This window comes from Schistocerca americana, chromosome 7 (assembly GCF_021461395.2).
Source record: "Schistocerca americana isolate TAMUIC-IGC-003095 chromosome 7, iqSchAmer2.1, whole genome shotgun sequence".
Classification (NCBI taxonomy): domain Eukaryota; kingdom Metazoa; phylum Arthropoda; class Insecta; order Orthoptera; family Acrididae; genus Schistocerca; species Schistocerca americana.
In genome coordinates, this window is record NC_060125.1 from 370,967,522 (window position 1) to 370,990,806 (window position 23,285).

Genomic DNA, 23,285 nt, shown 5'->3' on the forward strand with positions numbered 1-23,285 from the left:
CCTATACTTAAGTATTGCTCATCAGTGTGGGATCCGTACCAGATCGGTCTGACGGAGGAGATAGAGAAGATCCAAAGAAGAGCGGCGCGTTTCGTCACAGGGTTATTTGGTAACCGTGATAGCGTTACGGAGATGTCTAATAAACTCAAGTGGCAGACTCTGCAAGAGAGGCGCTCTGCATCGCGGTGTAGCTTGCTCGCCAGGTTTCGAGAGGGTGCGTTTCTGGATGAGGTATCGAATATATTGCTTCCCCCTACTTATACCTCCCGAGGAGATCACGAATGTAAAATTAGAGAGATTAGAGCGCGCACGGAGGCTTTCAGACAGTCGTTCTTCCCGCGAACCATACGCGACTGGAACAGGAAAGGGAGGTAATGACAGTGGCATGTAAAGTGCCCTCCGCCACACACCGTTGGGTGGCTTGCGGAGTATCAATGTAGATGTAGATGTAGATGTAGATGTAGACAACATTCCATTAGAACTACTGACAGTCTTGGGAGAGCCAGTCCTGACAAAACTCTACCATCTGGTGAGCAAGATGTATGAAACAGGCGAAGTACCCTCAGACTTCAAGAAGAATATAATAATACCAATCCCAAAGAAAGCAGGTGTTGACAGATGTGAAAATTACCGAACAATCAGTTTAATAAGCCACAGCTGCAAAATACTAACACGAATTCTTTAGAGACGAATGGAAAAACTAGTAGAAGCCGACCTCGGGGAAGATCAGTTTGGATTCCGTAGAAATACTGGAACACGTGAGGCAATACTGACCTTACGACTTATCTTAGAAGAAAGATTAAGGAAAGGCAAACCTACGTTTCTAGCATTTGTAGACTTAGAGAAAGCTTTTGACAGTGTTGATTGGAATACTCTCTTTCAAATTCTAAAGGTGGCAGGGGTAAAATACAGGGAGCGAAAGGCTATTTACAATTTGTACAGAAACCAGATGGCAGTTATAAGAGTCGAGGGACATGAAAGGGAAGCAGTGGTTGGGAAAGGAGTAAGACAGGGTTGTAGCCTCTCCCCGGTGTTATTCAATCTGTATATTGAGCAAGCAGTAAAGGAAACAAAAGAAAAATTCGGAGTAGGTATTAAAATCCATGGAGAAGAAATAAAAACTTTGAGGTTCGCCGATGACATTGTAATTCTGTCAGAGACAGCAAAGGACTTGGAAGAGCAGTTGAACGAAATGGACAGTGTCTTGAAGGGAGGATATAAGATGAACATCAACAAAAGCAAAACGAGTATAATGGAATGTAGTCGAATTAAGTCGGGTGATGTTGAGAATATTAGATTAGGAAATAAGACACTTAAAATAGTGAAGGAGTTTTGCTATTTGGGGAGCAAAATAACTGATGATGGTCGAAGTAGAGAGGATATAAAATGTAGGCTGGCAATAGCAAGGAAAGCGTTTCTGAAGAAGAGGAATTTGTTAACTTCGAGTATAGATTTAAGTGTCAGGAAGTCATTTCTGAAAGTATTTGTATGGAGTGTAGCCATGTGTGGAAGTGAAATATGGACGGTAAATAGTTTGGACAAGAAGAGAATAGAAGCTTTCGAAATGTGGTGCTACAGAAGAATGCTGAAGATTAGATGGGTAGATCACATAACTAATGAGGAAGTATTGAATAGGATTGGTGAGAAGAGAAGTTTGTGGCACAACTTGACCAGTAGAAGGGATCGGTTGGTAGGACATGTTCTGAGGCATCAAGGGATCACCAATTTAGTATTGGAGGGCAGCGTGGAGGGTAAAAATCGTAGGGGGAGACCAAGAGATGAATACACTAAGCAGATACAGAAGGATGTAGGTTGCAGTAGGTACTGGGAGATGAAGAAGCTTGCACAGGATAGAGTAGCATGGAGAGCTGCATCAAACCAGTCTCAGGACTGAAGACCACAACAACAACATCATGATTTATAGTAGTTCCCTGGACATTGCAAAATGCAGGATATGTTTCTTAATAGGGCCTGTGATCACCAAGGACACCCGCCCAAGCATGCTATGCAATGTGCTCCTACGCTGGCCACAAGATTGTTAAGAAATTTTTGTGGTGGGGAGTTTCATTCGCCCTCCAGCTAACAACTGCTGGATGGACGTTGGTGCAGTACGTCTCCCTCGTGCATCCCACACGTGCTCGATGTAATTGAAGGCGGCGGAGCGGTCAGGCCAGTCCGTTCGCCAAATATCCTCACTTTCCAAGAGCTCCTCCATTTGCGCAGTTCGATGTGGTCGCCCATTACCATCCATAAAAATTAAGTCGGAGCCGAATGAGTCCCTGGAAAGACCGGTGAGTCTCGTGCGTTAAAAGATTTGGATGTCATTACGCTCATGCAACATTATGCCACTCCATACCGTAACACCTATATGACTAGAACTATCATGTTTGACGAGTTCCCTGTGTGTATTAGGTGGTCTCACCTCTCCCATATGACGATACGTCCAGCATATTTACTAAGACTGAATCTGCTCTCAACCGATATGAGCACGCGACGCCAGTGGTCCAGTCCCTATGCTCTTAGTACCATCGCGGGTAGCCGATGTGCGGATGCCAGCGGAATACAACGTACTGGTCGTCGGCCCAAGAGATCAGCCCTTCCAGTGGCCGTGCCACTATGGAGCGTGAGACCGTATGCCTTGCAGCACTGTTACATCAACTTGCAGGGGAAATACATTACAATGGTTTCAATGGTTGCATAACTTCAAACAGTGCTACAGAATTGGCAGACACAAGATAACGAAATTTCAAAGTGTCAACTTGGCAATGCGCAGCAAACCGCGGAATCGGCCCGAAAATTTGTAGATGAGATAAACAAATGTATCCCATCGTTCAGTAAGGAATTTTTTTTTTTCAACTCCGACCAATCTGGATTTGAAGAGGTGGTGCATATGAAACGTTGATTCAAATGGCTCTGAGCACTATGGGACTTAACTTCTGAGGTCATCAGTCCCCTAGACTTAGAACTACTTAAACCTAACTAACCTAAGGACATCACACACATCCATGCCCAAGGCAGGATTCGAACCTGCGGCCGTAGCGGTCGCGCGGTTCCAGACTCTAGCGTCTAGAACCGCTCGGCCACTCCGGCAAAGGTTGGTTGGCCGATTTATTCTAGGCAATTGGAAATTTGTGGAAAGGTCTTATAGGACCAAACTGCTGAGGTCATCGGTCCCTAAGGTTACACACTATTTAATCTAACTTAAACTAATTTATGCTAAGGACGACACGCACACCCATGCCCGAGGGAGGACTCGAACCCTGATGGGGGGGAGCCGCGCGGACCGTGACAAGACGCTCTAGGCGCAGCGAGGTCATCGGTCCCATCAGATTAGGTAAGGATGGGGAAGGAAATCGCGTGTTCCCTTTCGGTGGAACCATCCCGGCAGTTGCCTAAAGTGATTTAGGGACATCATGGAAAACCTAAACCAGGATGCCCGGACATGGGTTTGAACCATCGTCCTCCCGAATGCGAATCCAGTGTACTAACCATTGCGATGCATATGAAAGGAACCCTGGAAATTAGAGGTACCAAGAGAGTTGTATCAAGATCAATTAACATCAATGCCTTAACGCTTTCATATACAATTATGCCGACTGTTAATCTGAGTGGTAAATTGGCTGGAAAGTTATTTATTTTGCTGCGAGAAGTTGATGCTCTGCCCCCTACGATTATTTCTTTTGTGCGTGATCTTGCAGGGGCGATAGGGAATATTTAGTCATAGCAAGCAAGAGTGCGAAAGCGGACGTAAGAGAACTACGGCTATGGCATGAGGACTGCTTTTGGCCAGTAGGCTAGCTGATCAAAATAACTTGCTTTTGGTGCATTCCTAGTATGCATATGAAAATAATACTCCTTTAGAGCAAGCTGCCCCTCCTGAAAAGCATGTGACGTTACAGTTCATACCACCTGGAATCAGTGGACAAATTCGGCCTCTTCATGTTCATTTTTTCCGTGCCCATAAAACATATCACACTGCCTGCAGTTACGGATTGAAAGATAGCCAGTTACACGAGAAGCTCCACGACAGACTGTTTCGCATTCGGTTCAATACCATCACATTCCATCAGTTCTCGTCACCCCGGTACACCAGTGTTATTCTACAGGGTGAAGAAAAATTCACGCACTCTGACTTCGCAGCGGGATTCCTCACATATGGCAATTCAAAAATGTTTGTCACAAAATTTCGTCCTTCACATATTTCGGGCAGTAAATGGACGTTAAAGATTGGAAATCTGGCAACACTGTAATCACGTGTTCGGTAACTACATCTGTCAGGATATAACGCTAGTGCTGTTCAGTTGGTGCAGTACATAGCGTTTTGGGTTAGCATGCAGGAGGTCGAGGGTTCGATTTTGGGTAGAGGCTTATTTGTCTTATTTTCTAAAAGCAGTCTGCGTGGTACGGTACCTGGAGTCTTAATCATCTTACAGAGATTACAGTGGGTCTTCTGCAAAACATTCGCAATCACGTACTACGAACACAGAAGTGGAAATACAGTCGTTTTCACCAGTCAGCTTTGAAAGAAACCTTTTGCATGTCGTGAACGTGAGTTATTTTACACCACTGCATGTAGTAGATTCCAAACTTGTTTTGTGTGTACCCTCCTCCAATGGTCCTATAGATTAATGCCACATATTGTTCTTGCCAAGTTCAGGTCCATTACATTTTGTTAGGGCCTTACGTCACCAGTAGGGCTAGCAACTTGCTTTGCAAGTAATTTTGATGGGGGAGGGTACACAGAAAACAGATCTGAAATCTAATAGATGCAGTGGCGCGAAACTATTAACGCCCACGCCTTCTTTTTGAAAGATGACCAATGAAAACGATTGTATCTCCATTTCTGTGTTCATAGTATGTAATCGCAAGTGTTTTGTAGAAGACCCACTGTAATCGTTATATGACGATTAAGACGCCAGATATCGTACCACGCGGACTACGTTTAGCAAATAAAAACAAATAAGCCTCGACCCAGACTCGAACCCTCGAGCTCCTGCACGCTATCCCAAAACGCTATCCTCTGCACCAACAGCACGGCACTGCTCTTTCTATTGTACATGTGATTACATTGTTGCCAGAGTGCCAGTCTTTAAAGCCCATTCACTGCCCTAAATATGCGCAGGACGAAATTTTGTGACAAACATTTTTTTTATTGCCAGTATGCGAGGAATCGCGCTGCGAAGTCCGAGTGCATGAATTTTTCATAGCCCTTTATAAGCATTCTCTAAGAGTGGATACCTAGATGATTAACTCCCGAGATGTTCGCCCTCGATCTTGCTGGTGCGAAGCTTTGTGATCACTGTGGCATGTGAGTTCTCATTCGTTGTTCATGGCAAGTTAATTGTTTATTTTGAACATTTCTTGATGGTCGACGATGTCGATTTTGTGAAGTGTAGTACATACATCCCATAGAAGGTTGACCTCTGCACCTCCCGGACCACCCATTTTCTGTCTCCCTCTTGATGCACATAATGAGTCATTAGCAGCTAAATGCTTTTCCTGTCGTGATTGTTAACACAACACAACCTTACGAAAGACTAAACTTGCGGCCTCGCACTTAAGGGCTTTGTTGTAAGATGCCGAAGAAACTGACTTGATAGTAACGCCAAATATCTACAGGATTTGCTTTCTTTCGTTTTGGTCTGCGAATTGTACTGTTATTAATGGTTGCACAGAGACTCGGGCACTAAATTTCGGAAGACAGTATTAAATGAGGAATCTTGGAATATACTACAAACCCCATTAACTGAGGAATTTTTGAATATACTACACTCCCCATTAATTGAAGAATCTTGGAATATACTACAATCCCCGTACGTAACGCTCCGAAGGGAACGAGAAGACAAGGTTAGATTAACTACAGCGATCACAGCGGCATTTAATCATTCAAAATCTCGCCAATTCCTTATACGTGGTACAGTGGAAAGTACCATCTGTGCTGCACTTCAGAGAGGCTTGCAGAGTTTAGATGTAGATAAAAATCAATTGACTTTCATTATACTACTGTAAGAATGGTATTCTTGTGGCTATGTATCGTTACGTATGTACCATTTACGGAAAGAAGAGTACAACTTCATTGAAGAAAAAAAAGTGATATGTCAAATATTTTGTGGAAACGTATTATTTCGTTAAACTAGGGTGTTTGTGTTTTATTTGTGAAAAGTTGAATACGTTGAATGTGTATTTGCAGGGAAGACAAAGTTATTATAACATCTCTTTGTTTCTAGGAACGTGGAAATGTTAACTGAAATTGAGATGTTGAATTTCGTTACGCAAAGAATTATCTCTTGAAATGAATGAGCGAAATCCTTGATAAAGCTGAGAGCATAGATGAAGCATTCTGGAAAAGAAAAGCAAATGACTCCCCCAAAAAATCTACGATTGTAGTTTCTCAGCTAGCAATTATTGGGTAGATAGTTTTAAAAAACAGAAAGGCGTGGATTTTGAGAATGCGGCCTGATGACGCGCATCTGTAGATCAAAGTGTGGACTGAAGATCTGCTACTTCTTGTAGACAGGAATCATCCAAACTACGTGTACAATGCGGTCGAGACTAATACAGTTTCATTTAAGAGTTAGGAAGTATTTTCTAAGGATATTTATCTGGAGTGCAGTCTTGTACGAAATGGAACGTGTACAGTAAATAGTTCATACAAAAAAAGAATGCTACAGAAGAATGTTGAACCTTCGAGGGCTAAATCGCATAACTAATGAAGAGGCACTGAATCGAATAGAGGAAAGAAAGAAACGTTAACACAGATTGAGTAAAATAAAAGAATAAGTTGATGAGACAGTCATGCAACTTGATGGGACAGTCTTGCAACATCGATTAATAGTTGATTTGGTAATGAAGAGAAGAATGTGTGTGTGTGTGTGTGTGTGTGTGTGTGTGTGTGTGTGTGTGTGTGTGTGTGTGTGTGTGTGTGTGTGAGGGAGAGAGAGAGAGAGAGAGAGAGAGAGAGAGAGAGAAAGTGAATGCGGTGGTAAAAATTGTACTGGGAGCAAGGTTTGAATCAGAATACAGTAGATAGGTTCAATGCGGTAGTTGTACATAGATGAGAAGACTTCCACACGCTAGACCAACGAGGAGAGCGACGTCGAATCAGCAGTCGAACAGATGACCAATAACTACAAACGCTTAGTATGCTTATTGGGTACTGTTTTTAGGAAGGAGCGAGAAACCTTTCACCACTTGAAAGGATCTGGTTACAATTAGACTAAAGAATTTATTTAATGAGATGTTCCTAGCTGGTACTTTCCCTAATTGAAGTCGCAAGTAAGAGCAATAGCTATTTCGATCTATACGGATTGTTTCTCTTGCATGGCCATTGTTAGTAAAGGAGTGACTAGATCGGGTTGCGAATAAGTGTCGCCTGTTGTCAGCCAGGTGGCGGCGCCAAGGTCTGCGGCCAGGCGTGCTGCACGGCTCACTTAGTCACCGTCGATAAGTGTCCGATTCCTATTAGCGTGAGCTGTTGGCTGCTGGTACTCTTAATCGAAGCGGCAAATGGCGAGGCGCGTGTAGGAGCAGGAACGCGTGCACCACGTCAGGGCGCTGAATAATGTAGGCGAGGCGGCTGGCCGCAGGTAGCGCGGCCGTCTCGAAAGCTGAGCCGGTTTGTCTTGGCGAGCGGCAGCTGTCTGGGAATCCCCGGGCTGCGGGGAATCGCAGAGCGACGATGGCGCCGCGGCGGCGGCACAGGTCCAGCGCTCTCCGCCTGGCGCCATCGTTCGTGCATGTTTTACGTGACAGCTCCGATCTGGGCTCCGGACCAACGTGCACTCGGCAGTAATTATTATTGACACTCACAACTGGCCTCTCGCTACTGCATTCGCCGTGCCTTTGCGACCGCAGCCGCACCCGAATGTCTATTTTAACAGTTACCAATTCACAACTTCGCCGTCTTTTGTAATGAAAAGCAGTTAGCGCTAAAGAATCTTTCTTTATACCACTTAGAAAAGCTTGAAGATGTGTTTCTATTACATACGTGTGCTAAACGGTTTCGATTAGCGAATTTTGTTTTTCGATTCATTCTGCCACCAAGCTTGAGTGGGATCTTAGATCCCAACACTTTCCAGGGCAATTGAAAAGGCCACTCATGACTGCCTATGCATGGGTCCTCAATTAGAATTTTTTCCCGTATTATACGATTCTGTCCTTTTATTAGTTCAGCATGCGTTTTCCAGTTCTTCAACTTGAAAGGTTCAAATGGTTCAAATGGCTCTGAGCACTATGGGACTTAACATCAATGGTCATCAGTCCCCTAGAACTTAGGACTACTTAAACCTAACTAACCTAAGGACAGCACACAACACCCAGCCATCACAAGGCAGAGAAAATCCCTGACCCCGCCGGGAATCGAACCCGGGAACCCGGGCGTGGGAAGCGAGAACGCTACCGCACGACCACGAGATGCGGGCCAACTTGAAAGGACCTGGTTATAATTACATTCATCGATTTAGTTAATGAGAAATGGTACCTGCTTGACTTTGCCACTAATGTTATACAGTATTTTCCTAAATATATGCCGCAATTTTTCTCCAAAATTCGGTCACGAAAAATTTATGTAGGTCACTACAATTTTTTACATCAAACTGTAGTGTTCGTTCCTTAGGTTGCTGCAGTAAAAACAGATTTAGTCGTTATTCGTAGATGTACATCGCTAAAAGTGCAGGTACTTCTTGTCGCAAACAAACCATTTAAAGTTTGCTTACGGAAACTCTATTTTCATTTGCTTGTCGAAGGGAATCATGCAGCCACTTCATCTTCCAAGATTAAAACCCCATCAGTCAACATTATGTGTATATGAATTCTCTCATGTCACGCAGTATCACCAGATTCAAAGCGTTCAGTAAGTGCTGGTTGTCTAATGTCCAGGATAGTATTTGACGCCGGCCGGGGTTCTAGGCGCTACAGTTTGGAACCGCGCGACCGCTACGGTCGCAGGTTCGAATCCTGCCTCGGGCGTGGATGTGTGTGATGTCCTTAGGTTAGATAGGTTTAAGTAGTTCTAAGTTCTAGGGGACTGATGACCTCAGAAGTTAAGTCCATAGTGCTCAGAGCCATTTTTAGTATTTGACGACAACGTATTTTGGGAGGAAGGAGAGTGACGAAAGTACGGACAATGATGAAGCAAATACTGATAGTAAAGTTAACAGTGACATCAGGGAGGATCGAGTTGAAGGCTGTTATTTCTCTGTAATTTTGCTACATAGTGACATTAAAAGTAATTGTGATTAATAGTAGCCAGGTTGTGAACAGTTTTTTTAAATGTGACGTTAATTGTATTCCACGTAGGCTCTCTCTCTCTCTCTAAGGCATAAGCGTACTTAAGTATCTGAAAATTAACTGTGGTTTAACTTCTGCAAAGGAAAATCATTACACCTGCCCAATTACAGCATCTTTTTCTTCTAAAATATGTTGGTAGTTATGCATAAAAACAGAGAAATCAGAGCACTTTGTTTATTTAAAAGTCTGCAACACAAAGAATTAGAGATAATACTGAAATATATAAACTTCAACGGTTTACACCTTGTCTGGAATAGTGTATAACCTGTTCGGGAAAGATTAAATATTTTCCTTCACCTACTTGATCACATTAGAAATTACGGCTTTTACTCTTATTCGGAGAATTGATTTACTTGTTAACTAGTCTGAAACACTCCAGCGAGGCCAAAAATGTTGAGCGCAAAGCGGCGCATAGGTGTGGAGGTGAAACAGCGCAGCTCTGCTCAACAACGAATACGTTGCGCGCAGTGTCGGTACATCAAACGAAATGGTTCGTTCGTGCGCGTCGGCGTTTCTCGTTTTCCATATTTATTGACACGTGTGCGTGCCCACAGAAATATTGCTGAGCATCTACGAAAACTGCACAGGCACCTGCGAAGACTGCGCAGTTCTCAGCTGCCACTGCAGTTGCCCCCCCCCCCCCCCTCTCCCCTCCCCCCACGGTCAGTGGTGGAGAGAAATGAAGACACCTTGTCGGCAGTTCTGGCAAAGAGAAGACAAAACAACGTGGAAGGGCAACATGCTAACACAAAAGGAGCGTGAAGAAACTCCACACAACAAAGAAGACGTGGAACAGCACACCTACTTCACCTCCGCAGCAACCAGGGCTAAGGGGAACCACGATGGAGGTCCCGTCTGGTCTGTGCCCGGCGCGTCCGTATGCGACTGATATACGATAAAGTTTTTTTCGGTGATCGATGTTCAAATAAGCCGGTTTCGTTGTCGAAGATATATTTCGCTTCATATTGCTCGAGCATTGAAGGCAACGAACATTGTTAGCATCAGCGCCAACAAATTATAACGCCACGCCGTTCCTTCTCTTGAAAAGTTTGTCCAGTCTGCATTTGTAGAAACTTCAGTAACCACTTGTTTTGCAAGTTCATCAGCTCATTCCAGTAATGCTCATTCCAATAATAAAAGTCCTTTATCGGGAGCAGTCTGAGACATAGCTCGGTTGAACCAAACCAGAAACACATTCTCTACATCAGTTCAGCAGTTTTTTTACGTTTTCTCTCTGGCTTGAACATACGACGCTCACTTATTGTCTTAGTTTGCTCTCTGTCACAAGTATCGTTGGCTGTTCAGAGTTAGCAATGCCAAAATTTTTAAGGATTTCCGCTTTCGAAGTCAGTTTTTCACCAACGGCCTTAAGCAGCTCCATCTACAATTGAGCGAAATGGCGGCTTGGTTTCATCTCGATTTCTCCGCCACGTAAAAAATAGCGGTATCTCTATTTAAAGACAAAAAACGTGTGGCGAATTTGACATAAAATCAAAGTAGTGCGGCACAACCGTTACCGAGTTCAAAAACTGATTGAAGTGGTTGGACCATGACAGTACCCAAAAGAGGAGCAGCAACGTAGCAAGCAGTAGCGACCACTGTTAGTTTGTAGGTCTGACAATATAATAAACCAATACAGCTGGGCGCCTGCGCCTGCACTTTCCGGATTAATCGGTTTTTGTTTCGTTTTAAAAGAAAAAAGAATGAAATTACGCACTAGTTTGTCAGTACCGCAGTATTGTTTCGTGTTAACCGATTTTTCGTGTTGAAAATTTTTCAAAGTGCATGTAAAAACATAAACTCTTTTACTAAAATGTTGTTTCTTTGGGAGTATTGTTTCACATTGCTACACCCCTTGCCTCGGTTTGTTATCAGAACAACACAACGACTAATACTGCACATTTTAACAGTTTCGATCGCAGTACAATCCAATAGCACCTAAATGATAACCAATTTCTTCAATATATGGAACAAACCAAAATTTGTCTTCCAGTTTAAGTATGAAAAAAAGAGATTTAAAAGCATATAGTTATGTAAAATATTGATACATTAAATACAGTAAAACATTGCTTATCAGATTGTGTTAACACCAGAAAATCGTTCCTCTGGGTAGCTTGTCAAAATATTTTGATAAGTTATTCATAGTGAAGTACCTGTAGTATTAGCACTGTCTTAAGTACCAATTATAGAGAAAGGTTGGTACATTGTTTACTGTAGTTACTATTTTTTTTTTCAAACTCTACGCTTTTTAACAAAAAAGTAGAAATGCCAAACGTTGGCAGCAATAGTTTTTCACAAAACGTGTTCTCTGTGTTATTGTTTCTCGCTTCTCTGTTGCATGTCTTGAGACTTGTTCCAAGTGCCAAATCACGGTGTAAACGTTTCCAGCATTCATTACCAGATGGTGCGTAGTCTGTGTGCCAAGTAGTGCTTGTCTCTGGACTTCCAAGTGCCATGCGTCATTGTTTTTGTCTGCAAGACAACGCACCAGGCTGAAGATATCAATTTGGTGAAACGCCGTGCTCTGCTGCATAAAGTCCGTAACTGCCTACTGCGCATATTCGTGCAGAAGAATCGTAGACTATTCAACCATTTTCTAAAGGACCGAAGGCGTGACAATCGCATGGGGAGAGATCAGGACTGTAGCTCGGATGCTGGAGTGTCTCCCACTTAAGTTGGGCACGTTTCGCGTTAAGACAATTGCGATTACGCGACATACATTGTCATAAACCGTCAGCACCCCTTATCGCAATTTTCCCGGACGTTTCGACTTAATTGCCCATACACATTCTTCGTTCTCCGATGGATGACCATCGGTGTTTGTCTTTCAGCAGCCAAGAAAAGAATAACAACACATTCGTCCTGTTTGGAAACGTCTGGAAATAGCGTCGAAATAGTTAACACCGGAAACGCACGAATGCCGCACTAGTCCCTTGCCTATATGTCGATGTTTATATGCCCTCATCTGAGTCACGCTGCGTTTCGTATACGCTACAGCAACGCCCTCAGACGGAAACTTTTTGATCCTCCCTTATACAAAAATTCATACACTGGAACAGAAAGTGGAAAAATGTCAGTTCAAAAGAGGAAAGACCGTGAGACTATGTTATGCCGTATTTCATCTAAAAGACCATCCATGTTTCACCATCATCAATACCCAGTTGAAAGTTGGTGACCCGTAACACCAGGAGGCGCAGTGGGTAGCACACTGGACTCGCATTCGTTTTTCCATCCTTGTTTGTCAGCCGTGATCATCAGTTTATTTCTCAATAGCATAGGGAGCTACGCAGGAAACTTTGCAACATCTGATCCCAGCAATGGAAGTATTTAGGGAACAGAAGACTATACTGCATGATTTCTTCGTGAATTTAATGATGTTATTCCCCTCTAAAAAATTTAAAATAAATATGAAGTGATTTTTCATGACTACACTTCCACTAGTCAACATATTACTGCTGTATTTCTCCACTTTTATTATCACAAGTAAAGCTTAGTGTCTCAGTACCAGTGGGACTTGAAACAAATTTTTCTTATTGGCACTTGCAACCAGTCAGTTTCCTGGTATCACACGTCGAAAATCTTTAATAAATAATGTGTTTTATAAGTTGCCTCATTACTCTTTGCAGTGGTGAGATGTGCAATCTAATTCTGGAGAATGAGAATACCTTTCTAAATTTTTCGATTTGAATTTTGATTCTCCTGATAAATATGAAATCTGGAACTTAGAACTTCTGAATTTCCGCCCTTCAAATATCTTTTAGAGGTTTTTATCTAATACGAAAGGTAGTTCTGTTTGTACCTAGTAGTTAACTAAATCGAAACCATCTGGTTATTTTTGAATTGTATTACGAGGAATTCTGAAGGTAGCCGTGGTAGAATTCTGGGAGCGAAATATTATATTCAATTTGTGCAGAAACCAGACAGCAGTTAAAAGACCTGAAGGGCAAGAATGGGACACTGGTGTTGAGAAGGAAGTGAGACGAGTTGTAGTCTATTCCCGATGTTATTCAATCTGTACATTGAGCAATTAGTGAACAAAACATTGAGCAATTAGTAAACAAATTCAAGGAAAATTTTGGAGACGGAATTAAACTTCAAGGAGAAGGAACAAGAACTTCGAGGTTTGTCTACTACACTGTAATTCTGCCAGAGACAGCAAGCAACTTTTGGCCGGCCGCGGTGGCCGAGGTTCTAGGCGCTTCAGTCCAGAACCACGCGACTGCCTCGGGCATGGATATGTGTGATGTCCTTAGGTTAGTTAGGTTTAAGTAGTTCTGAGTTCTAGGGGACTGATGACCACCGATGTTAAGTCCCATAGTGCTCAGAGCCATTTGAAACATTTGAGCAAGCAACTTTTGAAGTGCAGTTTGAACGGAATAAACAGTGTCTTGGAAGAAGGGCATAAGATGAATATCAGCAGAACAATACAAAGACAATCAAATGTAATCGAATTAAATCAGCAATTGGTGAGGGAATTAGATGAGGAAATGAGGAAACTAGGCATTGAAGGAGATGAGTTTCGCTATTTGGACAGTAAAATGATGATGATGATGGCTGAAGCAGAGAGGACATAAAATGCAGACTGGCAGTGGCAAGATAAGTATTTGTGAAGAAGAGAAATTTGTTAACATGTAACATAAATTCAGGTATTAAGAAGTGCATTCTGAAAGCACTTGGCCGGATTTTAGCGTTGTACGGAAAGGAAACAGGGACGTAAAACGTGTAGATAAGAAGAAACTAGAAACTTTTGATGTGAGCTGCTACAGAAGAATGATGAAGATTAGATGGATAGATCGCGTAACTAATGACGAAGTACTGAATAGAATTGGGGAGAAAAGAAATTTATGGCGTAACTTGACTAAAAGAAGAGATCGGTTGGTAGGGCACATTACGAGACATCAAGGAATGGTAAATTTAATGTTGGAGGGACGTGGGGGAGGGGGGGGGGGGGTAAATATCGCACACACACACAGAGAGAGAGAGAGAGAGAGAGAGAGAGAGAGACGAGTACAGTAAAGAAGGTTCAAATGGATGTGAGTTGCTGCAGTTATTCGGAGATGAAGAGGCTTCACGGGATAAGTAACAGGCGGTTATCACGGGCTAACATGAAACTTACGCCATTTCTCTTCGAATGCGTGCTGGCATGCAAATAAAACGTACGAAAACATGTTTCTGTAACGCTGTCTCCGCGATAATTAGAAACCTGTGATGACCGTCTAAATCATGGTAAGCCGTGCTTAGAGAAGCAACACGGTTCTGTTTTCAACTGCGCATGCTGTAATGTGACGTCATCCCTTCCGGCACGTGAGTGCTACGTTGCTCACAGCACTAGCTCAGTATTCTTGTTTAAAATGGCTTGTAGCGTATTGTGCAACCATATTATGTAAGGACTTTATAAAGAACCGTTGTCGTGACGGTACTTCGAGCGAGTGTATAAAGCACAGAGCGGTAATTTACAGAGCAGGGATCGATTGCCACCGATACCAACATTTTTTCCATTTTATTTTATTGCTCGAAATGTTAAACTATTGAGAACTTTTAACATTGCAGCGCGTCAGCAATCGTGAATAATTTAATGATTATAAAGAATCCGCCTCAATTGCAGTCCAGGCGGATTCTTTATAATTGTTAAACTATTAATTGTAAAATTTAAAAATAAACAGTTCAGTTTATATATGCGAAGTTAACAGATTCGATTTAGTTCCAATTATAGGCCTTATAAGTCAAAAGGCTAGACTACAAGGTTGTAAAACAAGCGAGTATATGAAGATCTTTAGCATGAGGGTGTTTTCTGTAGATGATACCCTAAAGAGACCCTTTTCCAGTAGACCTTTGGAGGAGAAAGTGAGATTTAAAACGCGCAGTCCCTCTCGCCGGAGGTTCGAGTCCTCCCTCGGGCATGGGTGTGTGTGTTGTTCTTAGCATAAGTTAGTTTAAGTAGTGTGTAAGTCTAGGGACCGATGGCCTCAGCAGTTTGGTCCGTAAGGAATTCACACACACATTTCAGATTTAAATAGGTAGGTACATGTACTTCAGATGTAAACCTAACAATAGATGGATGTGGCACAAGGCTCACAATTTGGTTTACATGACATTCAAATGTTTAAATGTGTGTGAAATCTTTTGGGACTTAACTGCTAAGGTCATCAGTCCCTAAGCTTACACACTACTTAACCTAAATTATCGTAAGATCCAACACACACACACCCATGCCCGAGGGAGGACTCGAACCTCCGCCGGGATCAGCCGCACAGTCCATGACTGCAGCGCCTCAGACCGCTCGGCTAATCCCGCGCGGCTACATGACATTGAAAATGTTGAAATACTTGCAGAATATTTTGATCATCTTCTTAATTGTTCAGAACCAATCTATTGGCTCGAATACTCAAACACTCATGAAAATCTAGGAGAAGATTTGCCCCCAAATATCAAAGAAATTAAAGAATTTTTTAAAACCTTGTAAAGCTAGTGGAGAAGATTCTATTACCGTAGAAGTTTTGAAGTGATCTTTACCAAAAATTAAAAAATGAGCTAAAATTAATCTTAGAGAAAACTTGAAAAACAGAAAAACTCCCAGGAGAGTGGAATGTTCCCGTGATAGACCCCACTACATAAGAAAGGCAATAAACAAGATGTTATCAACAACTCAGGAGTTTCTGTGTAATCAGTTGCATGTAACATATTTTCCAAAATTATGCTGGGCGAGGTAGAAACAACAATGGACAATAATTTAGGGGAATCTCGAAGTGATTTTGGGAATGGCATATCAGGTTCCAAAGAAGTATTTAATCTCAAGTTGGTCACTTGCCAGAGATTACTGAATTCAAGAGAACAGTATTTTTCTTTGAAATTACGTACAACGTATTGTGCAAGTGTAGAGTATAAGGTATTTTTAAAGCGACATTGTCATGACTCCACTGTGTGCGTGTGATCTAAAGCATACGGAGGCGGTAGTATCGCGCACGAAAGGTGTACAAGGGCAGTGCATCGGCAGACCTGTCATTTGTACTTCATGTAGAAAGGTTTCCGACGTGATTAGGGCCACACGATGGGGAATAAGACTTTGAACGCGGAATGGTAGTTGAAGCTAGACGCAGGGGACATTCCATTTCGGAAATCGATAGGGAATTCAAATTTCTGAGATCCAGTGTCAAGAGTGTCCCGAGAATACCAAATTTCAGGCATTATCTCTCACCACGGACAATGCAGTAGCCGACGGCCGTCACTTAACGGCCGAGAGTAGCGGCTTTTGCATAGCGTTGTCAGTGCTAACAGGCAAGCAGCCCTGCGTGAGATAACGGCATAAATCAATATGGGACGTACGGCAAGTGTATGCGTTAGAACAATGCTGAGAAATTTGACGTTAATGGGCTACGCCAGCAGACGACCAACGAGAGTGCCTTTGCTAACGGCACGAGACCGCCTGCAGCGCCTCGCCTCTCCTGGGCTCGTGACCATTTCGGTTGGACCATAGACGACTGGAAAACCATGGCCTGATCACACGGGTCCCGGTTTCAGTTGGTAAGAGCTGATGTTATGGTTCGAGTGTGGCGCAGATTCCACGAAGCCGTGGATCCAAGTTGTCAGAATGGCCCTGTGCAAGCTGGTGGTGGCTCCAAAGTGGCGTGGAATGTATTTACAAGGAATGGACTTATATCCAACTGAATCGACATTGACTAGAAATGGTTGTGTCGCGCTACCTGGAGACTATTTGCAGCCATTCATATACTTCATGTTCCTAAAGAACGATGGAATTTTTATGGTTTACAAGACTGTTCGCGATTGGTTTGAAGAACGTTTATGGGACATGATCGAGAGGTCAGTTCGTGCATGAGCAAAAATTTCGCAGTTATGGACGATTGTAGAAAGAGCGTGGCTCAGTATTTCTACTGGGAACTTTCAGCGACTCGTTCAGTCCGTGCCACGTCGAGGTCCTGCACTGCGCCGGCCAAAAGGGGGCCCAACACGGTATTAGAAGGTATCCCATGACTTTTGTCACCTCAGTGTAGACTGGTAATTTGTGGACGCGGGTTCGACTCTGGAGATACGAACACTTTTATTTTATTCTTCGAAGTATTTAACTGTTGATTATAAATTTAAATGTGTTCAAGCACTTCGGTATATCTAGAACAAATTAATACTGCACAGTCAATTTAGTCACTGTTACTACCGTTGTGAGTGAAAAGACAATAGGCCAGTCATTGTAGTGCATTGGCATAATTTTGCTCGAGCTGCCACTGCACAGCATAGGTTAGCGTGGAGAACTGCATCAATTCAGTCTTCGTATTAAATACCAGAACAACAAGATCAACAACATTGCGATCAAGACTATTGGAGTCTGTTAGGATTGATTGCTGTGTCTCCCTCACCTGAGAATGTTAGGTTGTATGCACTATACACACAACAATGGATATTATATTTTAAGAAATCTTTCCAGTTGATGTTGTTCCATTTGAATACACCTACGATTTCTCATTTCGTAGCTTATGTAGAGTATGTAGACCTACAGCTACCCTTTACGTCTCCAGTAGATGCTGTCCTGAAGCGGCTGCAGCTTCAACAACTTCATGTTTCAGATCTCAGCAGTTAGACGACGAAACGTAGGTCCCATTTTAGTATGCAGTGCATGATTGTCTTTGTTTTCAAATTGTGACTGAATTTGTCGCTAAAAAGGAATGTTCTGCGCATTACAGAAAACTGTCCTGTTCAAATTTATAGTCTGTGAGTTGTGATAATAACTAAATTTGTTTATTTATTTTCATAATTATTGCGGTAGTTCCTTTTTAAAGCACTGCAGCTGCAAGGGCAACGTGAGTAGCTGTGAGAAGTTGTTGTGTTTTCAGTTTCATATGATGTACCCTCCGGAATAAAGCAAGAGGAAATTATGGCGTGCCTTTGGAAGGGATTTCTTTTGATGCCGACTCAGATTGACAGCAACAGTGAAAGTGGAGATGTGTTAGCTGAAGACAGTGATCTCGATTTTCGAACGGAAAAATCAGTGTTGTCTTGTATTATGAGAGAGAGAGCGCAAAGAACCGTTAGCAAAAAAATGTGACACTGTTTTTCCGGTTGAAAAACATACAACAGGAGCAGAGCCTCTACCAATACATGGCACCTCAAGGCACTGTGTACTCTTTAGCACGAAGAAGGGACATCACAGAAGCAGATGGATGTGTGCTCTCTGTCAAGTAGCCCGATGTCTATCTGCAGAAAGGAACTGCATTTTACCTTATCACCTAAAGTAACGATTTTTCATGGAAAGTGGCTCCATCTGAAACTACCCCGTATGTGTTCAAAGAATTGTATGTAACACTTGTTTTTCACATTTTCCATTCTCAATGTAAGTCCAATAATCTAATGAAAACAAAAAATTAACAAAGAATTAAATAAGGTTTCGTGTGTGAAAGGGTTAAGAAAGTCATATGTTATCCTAGTTACGATGCATGCTGTCGTTAGGAATTGGTTTTGCCGAGTGCAGCGTCACGGAATGAATTTTTCGTACGTCGCCTTTGCTTGTAGCGCCGACGCCGCGCCGACACCAACACCTGCGAGTCAGCGCGCGCGCCTGTGGCGGTGGTGTAGGTGTCGCGGCAGAGTGGGGCGTGGGTGGGGGCGGCGGCAGGGGCGGGGCGGGCGAGGACAGTGGGTACTGTAGACGCGTGCGGGGACGGCGAGCAAGCAATCCCATTAATCACGCGGAAATGGAAAGCCCCCCCCCCTCTCCTCCGTCTCTGTGTGTCGCCCGGCGCGCCATCGATCCGGCCGCTCTGCCTCTAGCTCTGCGTCTGCCTCAGGCCAGGCCACCAGAGCCGAGGCGAGGTAGAGACGGCGGCAGCCCGCGGCCTGGCGTGGCCGCCCGTCATAGCCACGCTGCACTAATGGTCGCGCACACAGGCCTCGTCACGACCGCTGCGCTTGTCTGGCCCCTAAAACTGGTACCTATTACACGAGTTGTTCCACGACTTCTGTACATTTTCACACCTACACTATCAGGTAAAAAGTATCTTGACACTCATTCTCTCTTTGGTCCACACTGAAGTGACAGATAACCTCCTAATATTGTATCGGACCCTCTTTTGCCCGGCGTAGCACTCAATAAATCGTAGTGGTTCCAACGCAGAAATATTCAGCCATGCTACCTGTGTAGCCGTCCATAAATGGGGAAGTGTTGCCGGCCCAGGATGTTGTGCACGAACTTACCTCTCAATTAATGTTCGATGGCATTCATTCGGGAGATCTGGATGGCCAAATCATTCGCTCGAATTGTCCAGAACGTCCTTCAAACCAACCACCAACGTTGTCAACCAATAAATTACATCGTCCAGTGACTGCAAATGGTCTTCAAGTAGCCGAACATAACCATTTCCAGTCAGTGATCGCTCCAGCTTGACCGGAGAATCCAGTCCATTCCATGTAAACACATCACACACCATTATGGACCTACCACCAGCTTGCACAGTGCTGTGTTGACAACATAAATCCATGGCTTCATGGGGTCTACGCCTCACTCGAACCCTACCATGAGCTGTTACCAACTGACATCGGGTCTCATCTGAGCAGGCCACAGTTTTCTAGACATCTATGATCCAACCAATATGGTTACGAGCCCAGGAGAGGCTGTAAGCAAAGGAGCTCGCATCGGTCGTCTACTGCCATATCCCATTAACGTCATATTTCGCCTTACTGTTCCAACGGATAAGTTCGTCGTATGCCCCACACTGATTTCTCCGGTTATTTCATGCAGTGTTGCTTGTCTGTTAAAAACTAAGTTAAACTTAACTCCGTCCGAACAGGCCATGAAGGCCCAACAATACCGACCGGCCGCCGTGCCATCCTCAGCCCACAGGCGTCACTGGATGCGGATATGGAGGGGCATCTGGTCAGCACACCGCTCTCCCGGCCGTTGACAGTTTTCGTGACCGGAGTCGCTACTTCTCAATCAAGTAGCTCCTCAGTTTGCCTCACAAGGGTTGAGTGCACCCCTCTTGCCAACAGCACTGGACAGACCGGATAGTCACCCATCCAAGTGCTAGCCCAGCCCGACAGCGCTTAACTTCGGTTATCTGACGGGAACCGGTGTTACCACTGCGGCAAGGCCGTTGACCTGCTTGTCTGTTAGCACTGACAATTCTAAAATAACACCGCTGCTTTCGATCGTTCAGTGAAGGCCTTCGGCCACTACGTCTACCGATCTGCGTTCAGATCTGTTAATTCCCCTCGTGCGGCCATGATCACGTAGGAAACCACCTTTTTATATGAATCACCTGTGTACAAATGACAGGTACGCCAGTGCACTTCCCTTTTATACCTTGTGCTCGGGGTACTACCGTCATCTGTGTATGTGCACATCGGTGTCCCATGACTTCTGTCCCTCTGCGTAATCCTACACGTTGGTGTAGTGACATCACGTGGTAAGCCCCTTGACGACCCCTCTCCACGAATCTTTCTGTCAGGCAAGGTGACTTCCTTTTTGCAGTGCCATTCTGGTCACGCAATTCTCAGGTGTACCCATCGTAATGGTGTCCACTCTTCAGTTTTCGGTCATCAATTTTTCCTTCTACCACTTTTCTTTCCATTGTCTCTCCCCTTCTGGCCATGTGAGCGAAATACACTCTGAGATAGAAAATAGGAAAAAAACAGAAAAACTTCGCACTACGAAGGAATTATCCGAATGTGACGGAAATCGGTAGATGCGATGTAGATGTATGAAGAAACAAATTATTACAATTTCAGAAAATCTGGATCACTTATTCAAGAGAAAGAGCTTCACAAATCGAGCAAGTCAGTAACGTCTGGCTCTTACGCAAGCATCATTCGGCTCGGTATTGATTGACAGAGTTGTTGGGAGTCCTCCCGAGAGATATCGTGCCAAAGTCTACTCGACTGGCCCGTTAGAGCGTCAAACTTCCGCATAGTTTGGCGGGCCCTGCCCATAATGCTCCTAACGTGCTCAATTGGGGAGAGATGCTGCGACCTTGCTGGCCAGCTATGCTTTGCAAGCACACAGGCAAGCAGTAGAAACTGTCCCCCTTTGGATGCGGGTATTATCTTGTTGAAATGTAAGCCTAAACACAGGATGGCTAGCCATGAAGGGTAACAAAACGGGGCGTAGAATATCGTTGACGCACAGTTGTGCTGGTGGAATGGCAAAGTGAAGAATGTCGATGTTTTCCGCAGAACCACTGAACAAAGGAATATGTGGAAACACTGACAAGAGGAAGGGGCAGGATATTAGAACACCTGTTAAGACATCGCGGAATGACTTCCGTGGTGCTAGAGGGAGCCGTAGAGGGTAAAAACTGTATGGGAAGACAGAGATTGGAACACATCCAGCAAATAATTGAGGACATATGTTGTAAGTGCTACTCAGACATGAAAAGGTTGGCACAGGAGAGGAATTCGTGGAGGGTCACGTCAAACCAGTCAGAAGACTGATGACTCGTGTTGCGGATGACAACCAAAGAAGTTGTGCTATGAAAAATAATGGCACCCCAGACCATCACTCGTGGTTCTCGAGGGGAACTGAGGGGTAACAGTCAAGTTGCTATCCCACCACTGTCTGGGACGTCTATAGACACGTCTTCGCTGGTCACCGGGGCTCAGTTCGAAGCGGGACTCACGTCAGCACTGAAGACAATTCTACTCCAGTCAACCAGATTCCAAGCCGAAGACGTGGCTGGAGACGCTCTGGACAGCGGTGAGATATCAAGCTCACTGCTGCCTGCCATACGGTCCAACAACTAGAAGTGTTGGTCTGGAGTGCCATTTCTTTTCATAGCAGGACCCTTTGGATGCCATCCGCGTCACCCTTACAGCACACCGGTAAGTCGTCGATATTCTGCGCTCCGTGTTGGTGCCCTCCACAGCAAGCCATCGTGGGCTTTTATTTCAGCAAGGTAATTCCCAACCGCACACGGCGAGAGTTTCTACTGCTTGTCTTCGTTATTGCGAAACGCTGCCTTGGCCTGTAAGGTCGCCGGACCTGATCTCTCTCCAATTGAGAACGCTGGAGCATTTGCATATGGGGGACGAAGAATTTTCAGAAACTGCGCGGTGAAAACCGATCCCATAATTTTCCTAAGTGCATTTTCTGCAGACAGTAAACACCTGTCGTACAATGTATGGCAGCTTTTGCAACATTTGTTATGCACATAATTCTGTTACTCTCCTGCGACGTAAACAAGATTGTGACAACAGGCCTCATTCTTCTTTCTGAACACACCAAAAAAAAGTTTGCCAACACCTTGGTTGTGAGAGTTCCGGAACCGGTGCAGAGAATTGGAATAGAGATCAGCATAAACATCATTTCCGCCCTTTTTATTGCTCATGAAAACCACACATTGCATGTTTTACCACCATAGAGCGAGACCATTAGAGGTGGTGGTCCAGATTGCTGTACACACCGGTACCTCTAATACGCAGTAGCACGTCCTCTTGCATTGATGCATGCCTGTATTCGTCATGGCATAGTATCCACAAGTTCATCAAGGCACTATTGGTCCAGATTGACCCACTCTTCAACGGCGATTCGGCGTAGATCCCTCCATAAACAGCCCTTTTCAATCTCTCCCAGGCGTGTGCGATAGGGTTCATGTCTGGAGAACATGCCGGCCACCCTAGGCAAGCGAAGTCGTTATCCTGAAGGAAGTCATTGACAAGACGTGCACGATGGTGGCGCGAATTGTCGTCCATGAAGACGAATGCCTCGCCAATACGCTGCCTATATGGTTGCACTATCGCTCGGAGGATGTCATTCGCGTATCGTATAGCCGATACGACACCTTCCATGACCACCAGCGGCGTACGTCGGCCCCACATAATGCTACCCCAAAACAGCAGGGAACCTCCACCTTGCTGCACTCGCTGGACAGTGTGTCTAAGGCGTTCAGCCTGACCAGGTTGCTTCTCCGACGATTGTCTGGTTGAAGGCATATGGGGCACTCATCGGTGAAGAGAAAGTGATGCCAATCGTGAGCGGTCCATTCGGCAGGTTGTTG

At 44.2% G+C, this 23,285-nt stretch overlaps 1 protein-coding gene and 1 pseudogene across 1 annotated transcript in view; one reads left to right on the forward strand and one right to left on the reverse strand.

Annotated features, from left to right (window-relative positions):
- The window catches only part of LOC124621802 (protein groucho), a 696,988-nt gene that overhangs the window by 237,126 nt on the left and 436,577 nt on the right, over positions 1-23,285 (forward strand). The gene's annotated exons all lie outside the window — the stretch shown is intronic.
- On the reverse strand, positions 20,275-20,392 carry LOC124623269 (annotated as a pseudogene).